The following is a 25,070-nucleotide window of genomic DNA, read 5'->3' as shown; positions in this document are numbered from 1 at the left end:
GTCCACTGATTCCAGGCTAGGCGGGGAACCCGGGGACCGTGTGACAGGGGTAGGGGCTTTAGCTAGGGCATGGGGTTGGGCATACGGACGGGGTAGCGATTGCCACGGGGCTGCGACCCGTTCCTGGCTGTCCGTAGATATTTCAAAGGATGATACTTCACCCTCCTCAGTCCTCAGATCGCCCGTCCAGCTTCTGAGCCGTTGAGGTGATTGGGGACCTTCCCCCAATCGCCGAAGCGTCGCTGCATCTTCCCCATGGATTCCGCCGTCACCACCAGAAGCGATGTCTTCCCCGGAACCGGAAGCGTCGCCATCTTGCGTGGGACCCCCATGCGGGATCTCTTCTTCTACGACGACATCCGGTTGCTCCGCCGTCGCCACCGGAAGTGATGCCGTCACTCCACGTGCGCTCGGGGCCTGGCGCGGCCCTTCCAGCGCTTCGCCGCCTGCTGCAACCAAGTAAGTGATAGGGCTGCTTGGCTTACCCATCCGCAGGGGTGTAGGCGTCTCTCTCCCGTCTCCTAGATCAGGTCCTGGGATGGCGGGACTCCGTCTGTCGGCTCGCCGATCTGCGGGGGATGCCCTGTTCTCAAGGCCACCACTCACCCCACGGGGTGTCGTCCTTCCGGTCTGCCTTTTTGGCTCCGCTTTTAACACCGCCAGCTCACGGAGGTCCTCGTCCGAGTAATCCCCTTTCCCTGACTTAGGGGTCTCCGAACGGAGTGAAAGTCTCTTTTCCCCGATTGCGGGGGGTGATTCAACCGCCTCGATCGCCACTGACCCAGCCGACTTGACCGACTCCAGTCCCTTGTCTCCTGGACTCGCGCGGTTGATCCATAGCGCGCCCGGGGACTCGGCGGAGCGCCTTGCCATGTCCACCGGGGGGTCAGCAGGCTGGATTGGAATAAATGTGGGCATAGGCCACAGGTATAAAGTCCCGCAATGAGGGCAACGTGCCGCCGTGTTGACCGTGCCTCCGGGCAGCCCACATTGTAGGTAGAGCCCGACCACCGTCTCGGTGTTGGCCACCCTCACTACTAGCAACCCGCCGGTTACTGAGTAGGGCTGGGTGGAGACCATCGTGCCCACAGTGGAGGAGCAGGCCATTCTTTGCACAGGAGCCACTTCCTGTACAGGTCTCTTCTTCTCAGTGGTCCCTCGCAACTGACTGGTGGAAGTTGCTGGATCCGCCACTCCCTGCTTTGGCTCCTCCCTTCTCTGACAGAGCTGGAACCCGCCCCCAGGGGTTGCAATTATGGGCGGGTCCCACAGGGGAATATCATGCCCCTTAATTACGGCCGCACCCTTCTCAGTCCTGGTGGGCGCGGTTAGCGTTTTCGCGCCAATTTCCCCACAAGGGTGGGGGTCTTTTGTTCGCGCCATTCCCGGCCAGCTTTTTGCAAGTCCTGCACCAGCCACATTTTCTGTGACTGTCCCATGCGGTGTCCCTAGCAAGCGGGAACCGCCATTTTGGTTTATTTTTAAGCCCAAAAAGTCCGTTTGTTTGCTCTCCTCGCGGGGTTCTCCCCCAATTATTACAATTTCCTCACACTCTTCAAGGGTGGCCCCTCGCTGTCCCAGACAGGATAAAAACGGGGCAGCCACAGCCTTTGCTCCGCTCCAGAGCAGACTGGTTAACGATAACTCGGCGACTGTTTGCTCTTCAGTGGGGTGCACGCCACGGGTGCCCTCCCCATCAGCCTCTGGTCGCCATTTTGGGTTCTCCGCACCACGCGGATCCTCCATTCTTTGGGTTGTCTCACTCTCGTACCAATTATCGTACATGGGGCTCCGCTCTGCGGGGCAGCCACCACACCGGCACAATAAAGATTAGCTTCAGATGCACCACCACATGTGTACCTTATCTAGGTGTGACCCAGTGTTGCACTACCTCAGGCTAGGCTCACTCTCTCAGTGTCTGCTGTGACTCCTTCCTCCCAGTCTGTGCTCCCTACGGTGAGTGTCTGGAATGGGCTAGGTACTCTGGCTCTGCCATGCAGTACTTGGGGCGTCTACCTCTCTTGGTCAGCCTAGCGCAGACCCTCTCCAGGATTCCTGACCAAGTTAACAGGCTATCCTTTCTGGCATCCTACCAACTAGCACTGCCTCAAGGTGACTCGGTCAGCTATAGCCCGGCTCCAAACCCCTCACTCCTTTCAGGCCCCTAGGTCGTCCCTGCGAACTGACAATATCCCGTCAGCCCCCTGACCACCCCTAGGTCCGTCCCTACGCAGCACAGAGTGGCAGCAGACTCTATCCCTGTTTCCCAGTGTGCCTAGCTAGAGCCTGTCCTGTTGACAGATCTGATCTCAGCAGCTCGCCTCCAAATGTAACGGTTTTTCTGGCCCGGCCTGACCCACCCAATCTCACATTGGCCCCTGTGGTCTAACCGGCCCCCATTACAGTGTGGTAGTGTCGGGTGGTGCACCTGTTGGCAACAGGACTCCTGAGTCTCCCGCATGATGGTGTGTGGGGAGGACCCGTCCAGACAGGCAGCTGAGGTAGTGTGCTGAGTCTCACCTAGTTCCAGTGCAGCGCCTCCACCTCATCAGGGTCCCTGCGTCCGCAAGGGGATGATCCTGTTGAGGAACTCCTCCGTGGTGCAACCTCCTGTGTAATCATACTCTTACACACAGGGGTCTTTCTGATCAGCTCCATCTTTATTGTACTGGTGGGCATAGCTGCCCTCCACAATGGGGTGTACTCAGCCAATCATTTTCCAGCCGCTTCCCTTTGGTAGGTATGTCTCCTAGAATAGGGATTCACTGCTCTGTGCCAGGTCCCTGGACACAGACTCCTATATCAGCTACTATAACATAATTGTCCACTAGTCTCTGAACTCTGCAAACACCTTGCAAGAACTTGAACTCCTTCCTCAACTAACTGTTAGTCACAGTGCTGTGCCTTATGTAACTTCTGAGGCTGACACACCTCTGACATCACTAACCATGGAGTCAGAGCATGTGACCAGTCCCATCCATACACAGGGCACCCCACCAGGGCGTGAGGGAAAACCTCCATGATTACTGCTGGCATGCCCACACTTACCAGGCCTTGCTGCCAGCAGGAGAGATGACTGTAGGCATTTTACATGACCGCTACAGTACTTTAAGCACAAAGTAATAATATGTACTAAGGGATATATGAGTTACTGAGATGAAATAAAAGATGAACAGAACATGGGCTACCTCGCTCTACTGGTTTAAAAGAAAATATGTGGAACCTCTGCTGCTCTCGGGATTACTCAATTACTGTATAACTGCAGTTTGACAAGCAAGCACCATTATCATTGTAGATGAATATTGTTGGTACTATCTGGGTGTTATATATTTTCATCTTATTAGACCAGATTTGTGCAATCTCGTTTAAATAGATTGTACAGGGGGCATACAATCCCTTCTATGTATCTATCTATTTATGCAGATAGGGTCTCTTTCAGGGTGATTGCACCACTGAAGAAGCCAACCTGTGGTTTAATTAATTTTGAATTTCCTATCTGCATTATCAAACAAGCTCTAAATCAGGAGTCTTTTGTTCTGCAAATTTAAATATACTGCACCGACACACTTTATTCGAGCAAATACCCAGTATGTACCTGGCAGATACCTGGAATGCGCCGCTCCTCACCTCTGACAAGCCCCGTTGCGTTTGCCTTCCCAGCCTGGGTTCATGCCTGGCTGACGGGCGGCTGATCTGTTAAATGATAATGATTAGGATTTAATAGGCTGCAATGCTTCGCGTGTCTACCAGATGGCATAAATTCATGAATTGTAATGCAGTATATATATATATACTGTGCAGTATTGCAGCCAGCGGGAATAAAATGCTTCAATCCCTGCCTGGAAAATACCTCAATGCACTCGGGCAGAAAACAGTCACAAACCTCAATACACCCGGGTATACCCGAATTCGTGGGACTAGCCGAGCTCGAATAAAGTGTGTCGCCAGTGTACTGTACTATACAAGCTTTGTTTATACCTGGGCGTATACGCTAATATAATAGAAAGCTAATAGATAGTGTGGGCGCAAAAGGCATTGGAGGTTTTTTTTTGCCTCCTTCTGTGATACTGTATGGCTATTAATTACATAAATATATTTTTATGAATTTTGCACTACCCAAAAATGTTTATTAGCAGTGCTCTGCTATTTTAAATTCTTTTTATTACTATTTTACTATGACCTGTGGTATGCATGCTGAGAGAGTTCTATGGTCTAGATACAGACTGGTATCAAGCCCATGCGGGTACTGCCATTACTAAATCATTGGATGCATTAACTATGAAGACTTATCAAGTACTGCATGTATGTTCCAAACGCTGATCCTCTGGGGGTTGGATTAGAGATATTTGTGGCCGCCTAAAATGCAACGCTTGCTTTTATTTCACTATGGATGCTGGAATTAATCAAATATGAAGAGTAAAAACTGTATCATTAATGGCACACATAGCTACAGAGAAAGGAACCCTGTCCATACTTCATGCCTTTGGATTATTAATGCAGTTCTCCAATATTGACATCTCCTCTGCAGCCCTGAATATTGCTTTTTTGTTGCTCGAGAACAACTGTGGATATTTAAATTTGAAAGTCTTTTCAAATAAAGGGCCAGATTGTTCTTGGATCATGATTTCATATTTGTTAATTTTTCACAAATACTTGTTTAGCCATGTGGTTTGCAAATACTGTAACACAAAAAGAGAGCTGAACAAGTCTTTGATTGGCCTAAAGACATTATTTGTGATGAATTGTCTGACCTTGCTACATACATTTTCAAATGGGAGAAATGGTTAATACAGGTCTTCTGACTTTGGTGGGAAAAATGTGTGATAGATTAGGTAGTGTAGAATTTCACATGTATATACTAAATTGATATATATTGTAAGATGACTGTTCTTACTTACCAAAATGCTCCTTTTCAAGCTCTGAAGTTACCACCGTTGATGGGAGGCCTAGTACCAGTGAAGGAGAGATCAATCAAGTTCCCTCCATAGCTGAAAATAGTTCGCTGGGGGGGACGGGGGGAGGCAGGGGAGGGGTGCTTACTCTTCTCTGCCGTGTCAACCAGTTTTTTATTGATTTTGTGATTACTATCTGCCCAGCACTTCTTGAGCATGTCCACTGTTCTAATAGTATTACCCAGGGCGTTCATCTTGGCTAGGATATTGCCGCTCATTCTGTGCTCTTCCACTTTGCTTGTTCTGGAGCACAGCTCCTCTTACAGCTTGGAGTTTTTATTCACCGCACCATGAGGATCTCTAACTCCTTATTAGTAAACTTTACATTCCTGATTCCTCCTGCTGCAACATCAGCAGCAACTTTGGCATCTATTGTGGTAGTCAGGCTTAAATGGCTTGCAAGATTCCCTATTTACATATAGTGTGCTTTTTATTTTATTTTAACGTGAGAATGGGTGTAATGTTAAAGTAATGCACCCTTTTCATTAATTCTATTATATTAGTTAATTGCCTAAAACCAGGGCATCTATGCATTAATGTAAAAAAAAGGGTGTTTTGACACAGATTTGTATTATACTGTTTGTAAGGACAGTTTCTTACATCTACAACAGCAGGACGTATGCTAGATTACAAGGTTGGAGAAACAATTTTTCTTGGAGGTGAGGGGGGAAGATACATATGTACTGTACATCTAATTATAATATGTGCACCATATAGCTCCTCCCTAACTCTTCTTACTGACACTCCCCATGTTGCAAGCTGAAGAAGATTAATGAAAATACATTGGAGTAGGATGAAAATGCCCTGATCTTGTACCTAAATTGTCTTGTATAGATTCCTTGGATCTTATCGAGATGTGATCTATTGAGCAATTAGTGGATTTATTTTGTTGTTTTGTAGATGATTCATTGCATTTACTATTTCATCTTAATAACAATATTATTTCAGTACATCTCACAATGTCACAGGTATTTGCACACATTCATTATTTTTTCCACATTTTAGTTGCTAATGCCAATCTAGGGTAATATTGCTACATTTTGAGAGGAAAATATTGAATATTTTCCAGGTGTTAACATAATTGTGCTACATTTTTGCACAAGTCTAGGGAAAAGCACCCAGTAAATGTTTTTCTAGTGCTATTCACAAATAATTATGATGTAAAAAGTTACACAACTGCTAAAAGAAATAGATCACAGTTGTGGTAATCTGATATGAGTGAGTTAAATGTGTCCACATCTGTTATGATTACCAACAGTAGCCATATCTCTAACATCCCAATTGAAACGAGGCACAACAAAAAAGCCATCTCAGTTCTTTTTTTATTTTCAAACAGCTGAAAAACATACTTTAGCATCATATATTTGCTAATGTCACACGAGGACACAAGTAGTAACACAGCGAACTATTTCCAATTGAACTAGAATTGACTCTTTGCTAAAACAAAATCCAGTTTTTTGTTTATAATGGGTGTTTGGAACATTTTTCTTTTATGCCAGCAGGTGTGTATCTGTGTTTGATCATTGTTTTGTTTGACTAAAGGATCTGGCAACACTTGCAATTTGTCGAGGACACCTGTAGTGGTAGTATTTTTATTCTCAGTGGGAGATGAATTATTTCTTACATTACTCACCAACATGAAGTAGGTAAATCCTAATGAGTTTTCAATATGCTGTGTTATTCATTATAAATACTATTTGTAGCAAATGGTCAGATAGGGGCATTCATTTTCACAGAATTGTTTTATCTGTATACTTTAATGGACTGGGAATATACAATACTTAAAATTCCCAGTAAGGTAATGTGTTTTACATGCACTGTATTATTATTAATAATAATGATAATGATAATAATAATAATAATAATAATAATAATAATAATAATATTTGCACACTCACAATTAATGTTTTTCTTTTACCACATTTGCCCAATTCAACTGATAAATATGTTCTACAGAAAATATATCCCAGTATAAATGGTGTCATAAAAGAATATATTATTAAATACATGTAGCACCCTTTTCCATGGTATTCTCATGGCGGCGGGAAAAGTTGTACCTGATTCTCACTTGCTGGTAATAAGGACGGATCCTGAGCCTCCACTGAATGAGATATTGGGGCAACGAGTTTGGCGGTGCCTCAACCTGACAGGGGCCCTGCCTAAGAACAGGGGTAATCCTACACAACTAAACAATAAACACACATGGTGATGGAGCAAAGAATATATACTGTATATATATATAAATATATATATATATATATATATATATATATATATAACCCATTTCCCCCCCCCCCCCCCCAGACACAGATAGCATATCTAGGGTGTAGTGAGGGCTGGCTACATGTACTTGGGTGGTGCGTACCTGCTTGGAACAGGAGGGCCTGAGTCTCCCGCGTTGGTATTGGGGACAACAGGACAGGCTTCTGGGGTAATGGCCTTCAGTCTTTAGTGGTGCAGCGCCTCCATTCTCTATAAGCCCCAGGGATATGGGGTAGGACCCTTACAGAGAAAGAACCCTGGTCCCAGGGTGAATGCTCCAGAACTCACACACAGTCTTATGTAAAACAGCAGCAATGTCTTTATTGTCTTGTAACACTTTGAGGTAGTACACAGCAGTTCATGCACTTCCGCAGTTCCAATAAAGCAGTGTTCCCAAATGTAATCCCTCCTTCTCTCCTCTCCTTCTCCTCCAGACTGTATCCCTGCAGGATGGTCTGGATGGGGCCTCAATACCCCTGCCTCCACGCCCCCCCAGGGTAGGCCCTCTGGGTGAGGCTAGATGACTTCCCCTCACCCTCTGAACAGGGTGAGGGGCATTGGTCCACCTCTATAGTTCGGTCCGCTCTACTCAGAGGGGCTCTGAGTATCTCCTCCAAGCACCGTTCTCACTCTACACGTGGTCTCTCAGTTCATTCATTAGCTCTGCTGGGTCCTACTCCACTTCAGACCAGCATGTCACTCCTCAGCTCGCAGGACATAACTCCACAGACTGACAGGCTGAACGCTCAGCCTTCACAGGGTCATCTCTCTCTCTCAGCACTCTCAGGCTGCCGGTTCTTTCACTGCATAGACCAGACACACTGCTCTTCAGACTCTGACTCTCCAGCCAGACACTCCACTTCAACCAGGCAGCTTTCAGAACTGAACTCCCACACACACAGAACAGCCCACTAAATAGAGTTTAGCCCTGTCCCTCATGATTTCAGCAGGACCTCCCCTCTGTCTAGGCCTGCACAGAGCCAGGGGGCCCCTTCTCTATCACTCCAGGCAGGGCTTGAAGGGGGAAAACCCATGGTTACTACTGGCGCCTGCCCTTACCAGGGCTTACTCCAGTAGGAGAAGGATAAGTAGCCCGCTCTTACTTACAGGGGCTACATATATATATGTATACTGTATAGCTATATAGATAGATGATCTGTCTGATATCTGTACCAACAATAAGTAACATTAAAGCATAACATACACACAATAACATTAAATACATGAACATTACATTTGCTCATGCACATAGCAATGTGAACCCACTGTCTCAAGCCCTGCCGTTCCTGTTACCGTCTCACCCAGCCAAGGGGTACCCTGTGCCTCTTCCCACTATTGGTGCACCGGTGGGGGCCTTGAGAAGTAGAAAGAAGAATTGCTAAGTGGTAAATGTTAGTGCCTTATAAGTGGTTAAGTATGACCCTTGCCTGGTCATTTTTTCTCCCTTCAGTATGTCAACAAGGATCAAAATTAAATTGTAAACTCTACGTGGCAGAAACGAATTCATGAAACATTTTACAGTGTACAGCTCTACATACACTATAGTGCTATATAAGACAGAATATGACTAACATAAACACAATCAGCTCATTATAGTAACTGTTACTAGTGATTTTTCACTTTTGTAAAAAAATTAATTAATTTTTTTTTATAATTGATTAGCAAAATCAAACTAGGCTTTTTCATCCCTGCCATAAAAAGTAAATTGTTAATGAAGGTAAATAAATAGTTTTGAAAAGGAACATTGCATTGGTTACAAAAGAGGAAACATTAGGCAGAGATAAAAATGATCTGACTAAATCACATCTAACTACTGATCTCAAAATTGGGAATACTGAGATTTGAAGAGTTTAACTAGGAACCGAAGCAAACATTTTGAAATGTGGTGAAAGAGGGGAGAACACTGAACATGTTTTTATAAATTTAGGGGAAAAGACCTGAGTTCCACAAGTGAGATGGGAAATACAGTAAGTGGACCAAACCAAAGGGCAGTAAGGTATAAACTGCCATGGGCAAACTTTAGGAGCAGTCCCAATTTTGTGCCCCCCCCCCCAAAAAAAATCAATCAAATAATTTACTGTAACTGACGTTGCCACTTTATACCCATTCTAGGGAATGGACCATTGAAGGGTATATTTACTGAGTGGTGTTACCTCAAAAGACACATTGTGGGCATGTGAAGACACATTTACATTTTTACTTCTATAGTTTGTATTGCTTTTTACTAAGTAGTAATGTATGTGCATATATCTACAGTATTAAAGAATAACAACAATATTTACTTTATGTAATGTGCTGATTAATAGCCTTGAGCTTTTTCTCGAAAAAGCAACAAAGCAAGTTCATTGATTTTTATTGTGTAAGATGTATGCATTTGCATTTGAATAAAAATCAATTTGACCTTAAAAGGCAAGAATACAAATGAGCATGATCTAATCAGCTATGCCCGATGATTGTCATGAACTGAATGGATAAAACTGCGCTGAAAGGTTGTATTGACACCGTGATTACAGCAAACCAAGCACTTTATAAAAATGTACTCTGTTATAATTATTATCATTTCATTTCAAAATACGGAAAACAGACATAAATAAATATACTGTACTGTAGAAGAATTATTTTCATAACAGAACAAAATACATATTTTTCTGCAATATTTATTAAAGATACTAATGAAATGAAACATGAAACGCTTTCAAACTGTATACTGTATCTGTTGCAAAGCCAGCAACCCTCTTTTAGGTTTCAAAGGGATTTTCTTTGTTGGAATGAATTAAACCAACCTAATATATGCAAATACATTATATACAAATACAGTACACGTTCCTTTTTCAACAATTACAGTAGGGGTCTATTTTCTAAAGTCTCCCTGCAGCAAAAGTAGGGTAAAACAGAACAAAAAATAGTGCCACATTAATCAAAGAAAGTGAAAAATAATCCAATTGAAATGTTTACTTTGATCAATTTGGTGCAATTCATTAAGACAGACTTTGCCCAGTTTTGCAGCCACAAGAGTTTAGTAAATATAAACCCCTAAAGGTTTAAGATACAGAAAAGTATCTTTGTGGCTCACAAGCTTACAATGCTTTGGCCAAAGGGTTAAACTAAATGACCCTTTTTCTAGAGAATATATAAGTATTTTACTGTGTATTTTTGTCATATTGGATGTAGCATTGGGCTTCTCTGTTGCTTGCTGTATACATATGCCACACTCAATAGCTCTCCTTTTTTTGTCACTTACAGTATATACATATATATTTTGTGGGGGCTCAGGGGTTCCCAAAATGAGTTTGCTGGGGTTCTGTGTGTTGTTTGTTTACTTTAATGTAATATCAAGGACAGATTCATGAAATATCAAATGGAGCATTTGTTTTGATTTTATCATGCTTATTAAAAAAAAATAACAAAAACTACAATATTTAAAAAACAAACAAAAGGATACCTACTGAAAGCAAATGGAATATATTCCAGTGCAGTATCTGCAATAATTTCGCCAGCTTTGCAGCCAGGAGATTTTGATAAACAGACCCGGTCATGTTATTGAGGTGAGCATATATTGTTGACATTCAACATGTTAAGGGAAATGACCATACTCATCGATAGAGATGGGCAAATGTGTCAAAAATAGATCAGTGAATTATTTACAGAAATTCAGACAAAAATGAATTAGCGGAGGTATTGTAAAACAATTTGAGTGAATGTATGCCATGCTTTGGTGACTTCCATTTGCACATTCAATTCAGCCTGAAGTTGAATGTTGGGGAATAATTTGCACATCCCTACTCCTGAAAACTGGGAGAATGGGCTTCCCAGGCTATCCTGGACCACGTGACTCTAACTACTTAGTTGATTCGAAGTGAACCCAAAACAGAATGTAATTTAATGTTTTCTCTTAAATCGTTCCTATTGTTGCATCATTTACAGTACCCCTCCATTTATATACTGTATACGTCCTGCCCTTCCCTTGGTCCCATTTTACTTCTGCAGAATAAAGGAAGGGAGTGAGAAAAGGCTGTAGGGTTCCACACATTAAGTTGTTACTTAAAACACAAATGAAAAAAAAACATCATCCAGGTAGGCGGCAGCATACCGAGCATGTGGCTTTAAAATTTTATCCATCATTCTTTGGAATGTGGTGGGAGCTCCATGTAAGCCAAAAGGCAGCACCCTATACTGAAAGAGGCCGTCTGGGGTTGAGAAGGCTGTCTTTTCTTTTGCCTTTTCTGTGAGGGGAACCTTCCAGTACCCTTTTGTTAGGTCTAGGGTCGTGAGATATCGGGCTTTGCCCAGTCTCTCTACCAGTTCATCAACCCTGGGCATAGGATAAGTATCAAATTTTGACACAGCGTTTAGTTTACGGTAGTCATTGCAAAACCTTGTTGTACCATCTGGTTTTGGGACTGAAACTATAGGGCTTTTCCACCCACTTTGGGATTCTTCAATTAAACCTAGTTTTAGCATTTTTTTAACCTCTAAACTTATAGCCTCCCTTTTGGCCTCTGGGATTCGGTACGGTTTAAGGTTAACTCGGACCCCCGGTTCAGAGACTAGGTGATGTTCAATTACCCTAGTTCTACCTGGCTTTGTACAGAAGACTTCTTTGTTTCTTCTCACTAGGTTCTGGACCTCTCGTTTCTGATGAACGGACAGGGTTTCAGCTATTCTAACCTCTGGGTCAGTTTCTCGATTCTCTGACGGACCTGGGGTACTAGGGTTAACAAGACCTCTCTATCTTTCCAGGGCTTAAGTAGGTTTACATGGTAGATTTGCTCAGGTTTCCTCCTACCTGGCTGTCTCACCTTGTAATTTACTTCTCCCACTCTTTCTAAGACCTCATATGGCCCATGTCACTTGAACATGGAACCAGAACTAGCACCCTGTCGCCTGGATAAAAAATTCTGACCTTGCACCCTTATTATACGTTTTCCTCTGTGCCTCTTGAGCTTTTTCCATGTGTTCCCTCACTATAGGTAGTACTGCAGCTATGCGGTCCTGCATCTGGACAACATGTTCTATTACACTTCTGTATGGGGTAACCTCGTGTTCCCAAGTCTCCTTGGCTATATCTAGTAAGCCCCTTGTTGTCGGCCATACAATAGTTCAAAAGGGGTGAAGCCTGTGGATGATTGGGGGACCTCCCTAATGGCAAATAACAGGTATGGTAACAAACAATCCCAGTTTTTCCCATCCTTATCGACTGCCCGGCGTAACATTCTCTTTAAGGTTTTATTGAACCGTTCCACTAAACCATCTGTTTGTGGATGATAGACTGAGGTTCTGAGATGCTTTATTTTTAGGAGTTTACATAACTCTTTTGTTACTTGGGACATAAATGGTGTTCCCTGGTCAGTTAAGATCTCTTTAGGAATTCTGACTTGGGTAAACAGAACTATTAACTCTTTTGCTATGTTTTTAGCAGAGGTGCTACGTAGGGGAACTGCCTCCGGATATCAGGTGGCATCATCTAATATTACCAATATATGCTGATGTCCCCTAGCAGACATTATTAGGGGTCCTAGAAGATCCATAGCAATCCGGCCAAATGGTACATCTATTATGGGAAAGGGTACCAATGGGCTACGATATGCTTTGAACGGGGCGGTGATCTGACATTCTTGGCATGAGGAGGAATAATTTGTCATTTCTGCCAGAACCCCAGGCCAATAGAAGCTTCAGAGAATCTTTTCTTTTGTCTTTTCCACCCCTAGGTGTCCCGCAATGGGTGACTATGTGCGAGGTTTAATACTACATTACGGAATGTCCGTGGTACCAACAATTGTTTAGTTATAATGGATTTCCTCCTATCAACCCGATATACTAGGTTATTTTCTACCTCGAAGTAGGGGTAGGCAAGTGACCTATCTGGTTGGCATGGGGTACTATTCTGGTCCCGTATAATCCCCATTGCTTCGGCTAATGTGGGGTCATCCCACTGGGCCTTCTTAAAACTCCCAGGACTGACCTCTAGGTCAGCGAAGGTCTTACTCTGTTCTGGGGTGGTAAGCACATGTTCAACATCTTGATTTGGGGTATTCCCTACCAAGGTAGCCATGGGTAAGGGAATTTTACAGCACTCTTCCTCTTTCCCCTTTTTATTTGGGCCCTTGTCAACCTCTATTTCTGAAAAAGGGAAAGGATTTGTTTCTTCTGTTACTTCTTTATGGTCCGCTATTGAACTCTGGGCGCTATTCTGAGAGGAGGACCACATTTTTAGAAAATGGGGAAAGTCGGTCCCTATTAACACATCATGTGCCAGTTTGGGTACTATACCCACTTTGAAATCTAAAGAACCAAACTATGTTTCAATAAGAACATCAAAGTGGAATATTCGTGATTGTCCCCATGTATACAACAAATTGCCACTCTTTGTGAACTGTTTACCTGTTTTTTCCCAATGGGCAACAGGTATTCGGACAGTAGTGTAACCATACTCCCAGAGTCAAGAAGTGCCCGAACCCTCTTACCATTTAACTTTACAAATGCCCAGAGATGGTTATTCAAGGGGTCCTCTGGGCTAGGGCCCATACATTAGGACCACAACGAATAAGGTTCAACGCTGTGGCATTGCATTGGTTCAGCATTTAGTGGGCAGACTTTCGCGGTGTGGCCCCTCTCATATCAATTTACACATTTAGGTACATAGTCTGTGTCCCACTTAGAGCCCTTTTTCGGCTCCCATGTTGGCTGTTGCCCTTAGTATGCGAGCCACTGTTGCTGGTTCTGTGTGAAGGCAGTCGTCGCTCTTCAGCCCCCCTTAACCCTGGTACCCTTTTACCGTCTCTGAAAGAGTCCTGGAACCTTGGGTAGTGGAGATGCTCCATGACTATGGGTTGCGGGTGCTCTTCTGCTGCATTGTACCTTTCTACGAGGGCCACCAGCTCATCTGCATTGTGGGGGTCACTCTGATTGACCCAACGGCGTAGGGCAGAGGGAAGTTTCCTCAAGAACTGGTCCATGACCAACCATTCCACGACGTGGCTTGCTGAGTTGATCTCGGGTTGTAGCCACTTCCGAGCGAGGTGGATGAGGTCATACATCTGGCTTCGGGTGGCTTTTTCCAACGTGAAGGACCATGCGTGGAACCTTTGGGCGCGAACAGCCGTGGTTATGCCGAGGCGGGCGAGGATCTCGAACTTCAATTTTGCATAGACGTTAGCTTCGGCTGGCTCTAGATCAAAGTAAGCCTTCTGGGGTTCACCGCTTAAGAAGGGTGCGATTAGACTGGCCCACTCAGCTTCTGGCCATCCCTCTCTCTGTGCCGTGCATTCAAAAGTGAGAAGATAGGTTTCAACATCCTCCCAGGGACCCATCTTCTGAGGGTAGTGGCCTGCCCTGGTAATTTTCGGGACTGGGGCTGCCCCTGCCAGTGGAGTCTTAATGAAAGTCTCTCTCAGGACCTCTAGTTCCTGCTGTAAGCCCTGAGCGAACCGTTGTTGCTCCTCTCTCAGCAAGCGGTTTGTCTCTTGCTGGGTTGCATTCGCGTTTCGCAGGGCTGCATTCATCTGTTGCTGGTTTGCATTAATCTCTTGCTGGGCTATTAGCAGCTGTTGCTGGGTTGCATTCGCTTTTTGCAGGGCTGAATTCGTCTGTTGCTGGGTTTCATTCGCCTCTTGCAGGGCTGCATTCGTATCTTTCTGGGCAGCGACATTGTGTACCAACGCACTCTCGACGTCTTCCATCTTGTTTGGGAAAAAAAAACTTTTTTTTTCTTCTTTAAAGTTCTTTTACCCGCAGACCTTTTAGTGTTCTGCCCGCATTCTCCACCATATGTGACAAACGACTTGCTCCGGTCTCCGCCGTCTGTCCGGGACTGTTAGAACACAGTCTTTTAGGGTAGGTTAAATGACGAGGCGTAACGTGCTGTTCCTTTAAACAGGCTTCTGCCTGGTTTATTCAGTCCCAAACACTGAGACTGCCACACTGCATACAAAAGAAAACATAAGCAAAACAAAACCCTACTCACCTGAGCAATAACTTAACTGAGGTTCACCCTGACTGGGATTGGGGCGGCTTATCCGCTTCCAACAAACAAAAATAAGGAAATTTGCAATTTGATAAAGGAACAGAATGATTTAACCTGTTTGGGGAGAGGCTTTTCCCCTCTCTGCTTCCAGCAGCCTTCCTGCCTCCAGTCTATTGGTGAGAGGGGAGAGGAACCAGGAAATCAGACTTACATACCTGATTTCCACCTAGCAGGACAGGTGACAGAAATCAGGCAGCAGACAAATTCTGGTCTGGATCCCTCACCCCTCAGTTCCAGCACTTGCCAAACTGTGGGATGGAGTGCATGCATTCTGAAGCTGCACTTCCAGCCTAAACAGGTTAGAAGCTGTTCAGTATCCTGGGAGCCCTATATATGGAATTTATTACGATCTCCTGGTTTCTGTCACATATCCTCCCCCCCAGCTCAGACCTCGAGGGATGAGCGACCATGGATATTAGGGAGTGCATCCTTGACAACCCATCAGCATTGTCATGTTTGTGCCCTGACCTGTGCTCCACAGAAAATGTAAAGGGTTGTAGGCTTAGGAACCACCTGGTCACTCTAGCATTCTTCTCTCTGTTTTGACACATCCAGGTGAGGGGTGCATGATCTGTGACCAACCGGAATTTTCTCCCCAACAGATAGTATTTGAGCATCTCTACAGCCCACTTTATGGCGAGACACTCTTTCTCGACTATGGAGTAATTTTTCTCCTGGGGATTTAGTTTCCTACTTAAATAAAGGATGGGGTGCTCCTCAACTTGAGACTCCTGGGAGAATACAGCGCCCAGCCCTACCTCAGATGCGTCGGTTTGGACTAAAATCTCTTTAGAGAAGACAGGTGTGACCAACACTGGTTGGGCACAGAGAGCTTCTTTCAAGCTTCTAAAGGCCTGTTTGGTTTCGGGGGACCACTTTACCATTAGCGGCCCTCTTGCTTTTGTGAGGTCGGTTAGTGGGGTTGCCTTAGTTGCAAAATTGGGAATAAACCTTCTATAGTAGCCAATTAATCCCAAAAAGGTCCTTACTTGTTTTTTTGTAACTGGCCTTGGCCAATTTTGTATCACCTCTACTTTGAGTGTTTGGGGTTTGAGTAAACCTCTGCCAATAGAATACCCCAGATACTTGGCCTCCTCCAGACCAATAGTGCATTTAGCGGGGTTAGCAGTTAGTCCATCAGACTGAACTGCGTCAAGCACAGCTTGGACCTTTGGAAGGTGGGATTGCCAATCTTCACTATGGATTACCACATCATCCAGGTAGGCGGCAGCATACCGAGCATGTGGCTTTAAAATTTTATCCATCATTCTTTGGAATGTGGTGGGAGCTCCATGTAAGCCAAAAGGCAGCACCCTATACTGAAAGATGCCATCTGGGGTTGAGAAGGCTGTCTTTTCTTTTGCCTTTTCTGTGAGGGGAACCTGGCAGTACCCTTTTGTTAGGTCTAGGGTCGTGAGATATCGGGCTTTGCCCAGTCTCTCTACCAGTTCATCAACCCTGGGCATAGGATAAGTATCAAATTTTGACACACCGTTTAGTTTACGGTAGTCATTGCAAAACCTTGTTGTACCATCTGGTTTTGGGACTGAAACTATAGGGCTTTTCCACCCACTTTGGTATTCTTCAATTAAACCTAGTTTTAGCATTTTTTTAACCTCTAAACTTATAGCCTCCCTTTTGGCCTCTGGGATTCGGTACGGTTTAAGGTTAACTCGGACCCCCGGTTCAGAGACTAGGTGATGTTCAATTACCCTAGTTCTACCTGGCTTTGTACAGAAGACTTCTTTGTTTCTTCTCTCTAGGTTCTGGACCTCTCGTTTCTGATGAACGGACAGGGTTTCAGCTATTCTAACCTCTGGGTCAGTTTCTCGATTCTCTGACGGACCTGGGGTACTAGGGTTAACAAGACCTCTCTATCTTTCCAGGGCTTAAGTAGGTTTACATGGTAGATTTGCTCAGGTTTCCTCCTACCTGGCTGTCTCACCTTGTAATTTACTTCTCCCACTCTTTCTAAGACCTCATATGGCCCATGTCACTTAGCAAGGAATTTACTCTCTACGGTGGGAACCAGAACTAGCACCCTGTCGCCTGGATAAAAAATTCTGACACTAGCACCCTTATTATATGTATTCCTCTGTGCCTCTTGAGCTTTTTCCATTTGTTCCCTCACTATAGGTAGGACTGCAGCTATGCGGTCCTGCATCTGGACAACATGTTTTATTACACTTCTTTATGGGGTAACCTCGTGTTCCCAAGTCTCCTTGGCTATATCTAGTAAGCCCCTTGTTGTCGGCCATACAATAGTTCAAAAGGGGTGAAGCCTGTGGATGATTGGGGGACCTCCCTAATGGCAAATAACAGGTATGGTAACAAACAATCCCAGTTTTTCCCATCCTTATCGACTGCCCGGCGTAACATTCTCTTTAAGGTTTTATTGAACCGTTCCACTAAACCATCTGTTTGTGGATGATAGACTGAGGTTCTGAGATGCTTTATTTTTAGGAGTTTACATAACTCTTTTGTTACTTGGGACATAAATGGTGTTCCCTGGTCAGTTAAGATCTCTTTAGGAATTCCGACTTGGGTAAACAGAACTATTAACTCTTTTGCTATGTTTTTAGCAGAGGTGCTACGTAGGGGAACTGCCTCCGGATATCAGGTGGCATCATCTAATATTACCAATATATGCTGATGTCCCCTAGCAGACATTATTAGGGGTCCTAGAAGATCCATAGCAATCCGGCCAAATGGTACATCTATTATGGGAAAGGGTACCAATGGGCTACGATACGCTTTGAACGGGGCGGTGATCTGACATTCTGGGTATGAGGAGGAATAATTTGTCATTTCTGCCAGAACCCCAGGCCAATAGAAGCTTCAGAGAATCTTTTCTTTTGTCTTTTCCACCCCTAGGTGTCCCGCAATGGGTGACTATGTGCGAGGTTTAATACTACATTACGGAATGTCCGTGGTACCAACAATTGTTTAGTTATAATGGATTTCCTCCTATCAACCCGATATACTAGGTTATTTTCTACCTCGAAGTAGGGGTAGGCAAGTGACCTATCTGGTTGGCATGGGGTACTATTCTGGTCCCGTATAATCCCCATTGCTTCGGCTAATGTGGGGTCTTCCCACTGGGCCTTCTTAAAACTCCCAGGACTGACCTCTAGGTCAGCGAAGGTCTTACTCTGTTCTGGGGTGGTAAGCACATGTTCAACATCTTGATTTGGGGTATTCCTTACCAAGGTAGCCATGGGAAAGGGAATTTTACAGCATTCTTCCTCTTTCCCCTTTTTATTTGGGCCCTTGTCAACCTCTATTTCTGAAAAAGGGAAAGGATTTGTTTCTTCTGTCACTTCTTTATGGTCCGCTATTGAACTCTGGGCGCTATTCTGAGAGGAGGACCACATTTTTAGAAAATGGGGAAAGTCGGTCCCTATTAACACATCATGTGCCAGTTTGGGTACTATACCCACTTTGAAATCTAAAGAACCAAACTATGTTTCAATAAGAACATCAACAGTGGAATATTCGTGATTGTCCCCATGTATACAACAAATTGCCACTCTTTGTGAACTGTTTACCTGTTTTTTCCCAATGGGCAACAGGTATTCGGACAGTAGTGTAACCATACTCCCAGAGTCAAGAAGTGCCCGAACCCTCTTACCATTTACCTTTACAAATGCCCAGAGATGGTTATTCAAGGGGTCCTCTGGGCTAGGGCCCATACATTGGGACCACAACGAATAAGGTTCAACGCTGTGGCATTGCATTGGTTCAGCATTTAGTGGGCAGACTTTCGCGGTGTGGCCCCTCTCATATCAATTTACACATTTAGGTACATAGTCTGTGTCCCACTTAGAGCCCTTTTTCGGCTCCCATGTTGGCTGTTGCCCTTAGTATGCGAGCCACTGTGCTGGTGCTGTGTGAAGGCAGTCATCGCTCTTCAGCCCCCCTTAACCCTGGTACCCTTTTACTGTTTCTGAAAGAGTCCTGGAACCTTGGGTAGTGGAGATGCTCCATGACTATGGGTTGCGGGTGCTCTTCTGCTGCATTGTACCTTTCTACGAGGGCCACCAGCTCATCTGCATTGTGGGGGTCACTCTGACTGACCCAACGGCGTAGGGCAGAGGGAAGTTTCCTCAAGAACTGGTCCATGACCAACCGTTCCACGACGTGGCTTGCTGAGTTGATCTCGGGTTGTAGCCACTTCCGAGCGAGGTGGATGAGGTCATACATCTGGCTTCGGGTGGCTTTTTCCAACGTGAAGGACCATGCGTGGAACCTTTGGGCGCGAACAGCCGTGGTTATGCCGAGGCGGGCGAGGATCTCGAACTTCAATTTTGCATAGACGTTAGCTTCGGCTGGCTCTAGATCAAAGTAAGCCTTCTGGGGTTCACCGCTTAAGAAGGGTGCGATTAGACTGGCCCACTCAGCTTCTGGCCATCCCTCTCTCTGTGCCGTGCATTCAAAAGGGAGAAGATAGGTTTCAACATCCTCCCAGGGACCCATCTTCTGAGGGTAGTGGCCTGCCCTGGTAATTTTCGGGACTGGGGCTGCCCCTGCCAGTGGAGTCTTAATGAAAGTCTCTCTCAGGACCTCTAGTTCCTGCTGTAAGCCCTGAGCGAACCATTGTTGCTCCTCTCTCAGCAAGCGGTTTGTCTCTTGCTGGGTTGCATTCGCGTTTTGCAGGGCTGCATTCGTCTGTTGCTGGTTTGCATTAATCTCTTGCTGGGCTATTACTGTAGCAACTGTTGCTGGGTTGCTTTCGCTTTTTGCAGGGCTGAATTCGTCTGTTGCTGGGTTTCATTCGCCTCTTGCAGGGCTGCATTCGTATCTTTCTGGGCAGCGACATTGTGTACCAACGCACTCACGACGTCTTCCATCTTGTTTGGGAAAAAAAAACTTTTTTTTTTCTTCTTTAAAGTTCTTTTACCCGCAGACCTTTTAGTGTTCTGCCCGCATTCTCCACCATATGTGACAACGACTTGCTCCGGTCTCCGCCGTCTGTCCGGGACTGTTAGAACACAGTCTTTTAGGGTAGGTTAAATGACGAGGCGTAACGTGCTGTTCCTTTAAACAGGCTACTGCCTGGTTTATTCAGTCCCAAACACTGAGACTGCCACACTGCATACAAAAGAAAACATAAGCAAAACAAAACCCTACTCACCTGGGCAATAACTTAACTGAGGTTCACCCTGACTGGGATTGGGGCGGCTTATCCGCTTCCAACAAACAAAAATAAGGAACTTTGCAATTTGATAAAGGAACAGAATGATTTAACCTGTTTGGGGAGAGGCTTTTCCCCTCTCTGCTTCCAGCAGCCTTCCTGCCTCCAGTCTATTGGGGAGAGGGGAGAGGAACCAGGAAATCAGACTTACATACCTGATTTCCACCTAGCAGGACAGGTGACAGAAATCAGGCAGCAGACAAATTCTGGTCTGGATCCCTCACCCCTCAGTTCCAGCACTTGCCAAACTGTGGGATGGAGTGCATGCATTCTGAGGCTGCACTTCCAGCCTAAACAGGTTAGAAGCTGTTCAGTATCCTGGGAGCCCTATATATGGAATTTATTACCATCCCCTGGTTTCTGTCACAATATATATATATATATATATATATAAATATAGAAAGAAGATAATAGCCGTGTTAGTCCAGTTGCGATAGTGCAGAATAAATGAGTTCTTCAGTATTAGGTGATATCACCTAATACTGAATAACTCATTTATTCTGCACTATATATATATATATATATATATATGTATATATTGTGTATATATATATGTGTGCATATATATGTGTGTATATATATATATATATATATATGTGTGTGTATATATATGTGTATATATATATATATATACTGCCGCTGAGCTTATGAGTTTCGTCGATGTGCTCAACCTCAACAAGCTCAATATTCGACTCACGTATAAATCCAGTGCCACATCAATTGACTTCTTGGATCTCAAGATTTCTATTGATAATGGTGGCAATGTGGGGACAGACATATTCAGGAAGTCCACCTCAACAAACTCGATTCTCCACGCCTCAAGTTTCCATCAGCATCATCAGATTCAAGGCATTCCTCGTAGTGAATTCTTGAGGTTAAAGCGTAACTGCTCTACTGAGGAATGCTTTGAGACTAGGGTAGTCGAGATGCGCAATAGATTTGCATCTAGAGGATATAGCAAGAGGTGTATTGACCAGGGGTATAAAAACACTGTGACAAAAAATCGTGTAACACTATTACAACCGCAAAAAAAATTTATGACACTAAAACACGCTTCATCGGTACCTATAACGATAGATGGGGTGACCTGAGATCTGTTCTTCAGAAGCACTGGCCGATTCTATGTACAGATGGGGAATTAAAAGATTTATTGGGTGATAGAGTGAATCTAACGAGTAGACGGTCACCCAACCTAAGAGACCGTCTTGTACATAGTCACTATGTTCCCCATACTAGTAAGTCATTTCTCTCAGTAAGAACTAAATTCTTCTCCAAGTGTAACAATTGTTCAGCATGCAAATTCATGCTACCCACAGATAAATTTCTTAACAGTGATCAAACTAAAACCTATGACATTGGATATACCCTCAACTGTAAATCCAAAGGGGTTGTCTACTGTCTAACATGCCCTTGCAAATTTAAATACATAGGAATGACCACCCGCGAACTTCGGTTCAGGATCTTAGAGCACTCTAGAAACATCAGATCAGCTCAGCGGGATTTGGATAATTTTAAAAAGATCACCTCAGTGGCAAGACACTTTTTAAATTGCCATGCCTCAGACAGTTCGTGTATTTCGGCATTTGCTTTTGACAAAGTATCACTGGGTATCAGAGGTGGCGATCTGGAGAAAGCCCTTCTTAAAAAGGAATGCCGTTGGATTGTCCTCCTAAACACTATGCAACCCAAGGGAATGAATGATTCCCTTGGCTTTGCAATGTTTTTATAATAATAATTTTTCATTGCCCCCACCTTTATACATATTTCTTGCATGGTTATATAAGATGTCATGTCGATTACTAGTGACTAATAATTTCTTATGTCCTTAATTTGTAAAGTTTTGCATTATTTTATTTTCTCTACTGTCCATTTCTGTACCTTAGGGTCCCTATAGTCTGTTTTACTATTTATCTTTTTAATCTTATGATTATTATTTAATATTTGCTCACCTAACATCTAGTGCAGTTTTTTTCTGTCTGCTCTCATTTGATATCTAATGTGTAGTAATCTTTATATATCTCTTGTATTTCTATGTTTAACATCTGTGTCCCTTCTCTGCTGCCCCCCTATACATAGACTGCCAGATTTGGTACGCTGCCTCTTTAAGCATATCATGGCCCAGATGACGTCACCCATGGCAATAACAACAAGAAGCTGACATCTCAGCACATGCGCACTTGTGTGGGAACCCAGAGTAACTACACCAGCTGGGATTCCCTGCCTCTGATGTCTTAGCAGTAATCATCTCATCGCAGGCACCGGTGCGAGTGACGTCACTCACTGAGCAACGTGATCGTGACTGGCTGAGAGGTTCGGCGGGCAGTGCAGTAAATTAAGGGAAACTCTTTAAAGAATAGCTGACCTTCACCTTTCTGTATCACTCCGGGATGAAGCCCACCCACGGGCGAAACGCGTAGAGTGGTTTCCTTCTGGCAGCTCCCCATTAATTTTCTTCTGACATGACTCTCACTGCATGCTGTGATCTCTGTGGACATTTGATCTTTTAAACCAGCAGGCATTGGAATGCCTGCTACCAGCAACCGACCTCCCTTGTCACGACAAGACAGCCGAGTATCTTTCTCTCCAGTATTGGGAGTTAGGGTTCCTCGTGGCATTCATGCACACCTGTGTTGTATCAATTCAATGCGCTTTGGCAAACAATATCTTTATTTTTTCCTAGACAACTGCATTTTGTCTGCCTCTGTGCCTGGATCCCAGAGACTCTATATATCCATGCTGTGTATTTATTTTTCATGTTTTTGCTATTGCTGGCCAGGGTTTGAGTCTTGCTAACATCTTTTTTCTCCCCTGTGCTTTTCCCTTGGTATAAGTTTTATTAATTTTTTTCCTAGACACCATTGCATGTGTTTAGGTTTATTAAATGTTATATTTTTCCCTGTGCATCTAGATGTAGTGATCTTTAGCTAGCAAGAGTCTTTTACTTTAAGGGTTTTTTCTGTGTATCTAGTAGCTTAGTTTTTGTGTAATACCTTTATTATTTGGACACATCCTAGTTATTAGATTATCAGTTAGCATTTAATATATATTTTTCAGTGAGTCAATGTTTGTTATCTTTTTGGAGCTGCCATTTGTGTGTTTATGTTTTTAAGGTAGTACTCATTGCTGTTCTAATAATAAAATATTTTTAATTTTCTGCACTTGAGGAGCATCCAGTTCTTTTCACTACAGTTTTACATTAATATTCTTGTGGTATATTTTAGAGTGCTATTTAGGGGATTGTCTTAGTTCTTCTTTGTGTGTTATATATATATATATATATATATATATATATATATATTTGTATATATACAGTGTTCGACAAACCTATACATTTGCTCGCCCCGGGCGAGTGGATTTAACCCCCGGGCGAGTAAATATTGGCCCAAGCAGCACACGTTTGGTACTAGGTGGCGAGTAGATTTTTTTTGTGTGTCGAGTAGATTTTTTGGTGATTTGTCAACCACTGTATATATATAGGGGGACCGAAACGTCGGTTTTTGTGTCTTCTATCAAATATAGAACATTTTTGATTTACTTACCTGCGTGCTGTCCCTTGATGTCGTGTTGCAACCGGTATCGTATGGTCTGTTATTGCTTTATGGGATAAGCACCAAAACTTATTTACTTGCATATGGTGTGCCGGCTGTGCATTGGATTCTATATATATATATGTATATAAGTGTTAAAAGGAGTGCCAATGGGCGTGTCTAATTGTATAAAACAAGCAACAAAGAAGTCCAGAGCAACATCCAATGTAACAAAAATACACAGTGAAATACCTATATATCTCTTGAAAAAAAGGGTCATATTGTCACGGCCCCTTTTATTCTCCAACATCTCCGATTTTGTTTGGGTATTTTTTTCGAATGCCACGCACTTCACCGCGTTCATGCCGCATTCATGTCGAGACAGCGCTAATACAATGCACGCGGTCGCGGCTTTAATTACCGGAACATGCCGCATCAAATACTGCATCTGCCCGCGTTTTTCAGAGTTGCGCTGAAACGGCCGCAAGAGGCTAAAGACGGCCGCCACTGTATAGTTAACTCTTTGGGAAAAGAGTATAAGCCTGCGAGCCACTTTCAAGGCATGACCATAATATCACAGATCCTAAACACTAACTGATTAAAATCCTTATTTAAAAAAAAAAAAATCCATAATCTTTATTTAAACCTATAATATAATTAAAACTAATATATCTATACAGTGATTGGTATAGGTTTTGTATATACTATTGTATGTATGTGCACATACATTTTTAATCTTTAACTAATTTCTAAGTATCTCTATTTAAAGAATTTATATAGCCATTTTCAAGAATATTCCTTTATTCATTGAACCATCAAGATAGAATTATTGTTGTTGTATTCTGTATTGTATGTAATATGTCTTTCCCTTTTTATACCTTTTTACTGTCTCAGCAGGTTTCAAACTTTTTAACCTGTAGATAGGGTGTCAGTTCACTGTATAGATCTATTAGTTTAAAACCAGAGACATAACATAAAAAACAGACAAAGCTCAGTGCACATCCAGAAAAACTTATATATGGTACAGTGCCTAAATATACATGTATAAATAACATATAAATAAAATGGTCTTTTAGTTTAACACTTTGGCCAAATTGTTGTAAGCCCTTGAG

This window comes from Ascaphus truei, chromosome 2 (assembly GCF_040206685.1).
Source record: "Ascaphus truei isolate aAscTru1 chromosome 2, aAscTru1.hap1, whole genome shotgun sequence".
NCBI lineage: Eukaryota > Metazoa > Chordata > Amphibia > Anura > Ascaphidae > Ascaphus > Ascaphus truei.
Note: the sequence above shows the minus strand (reverse complement) of the source record.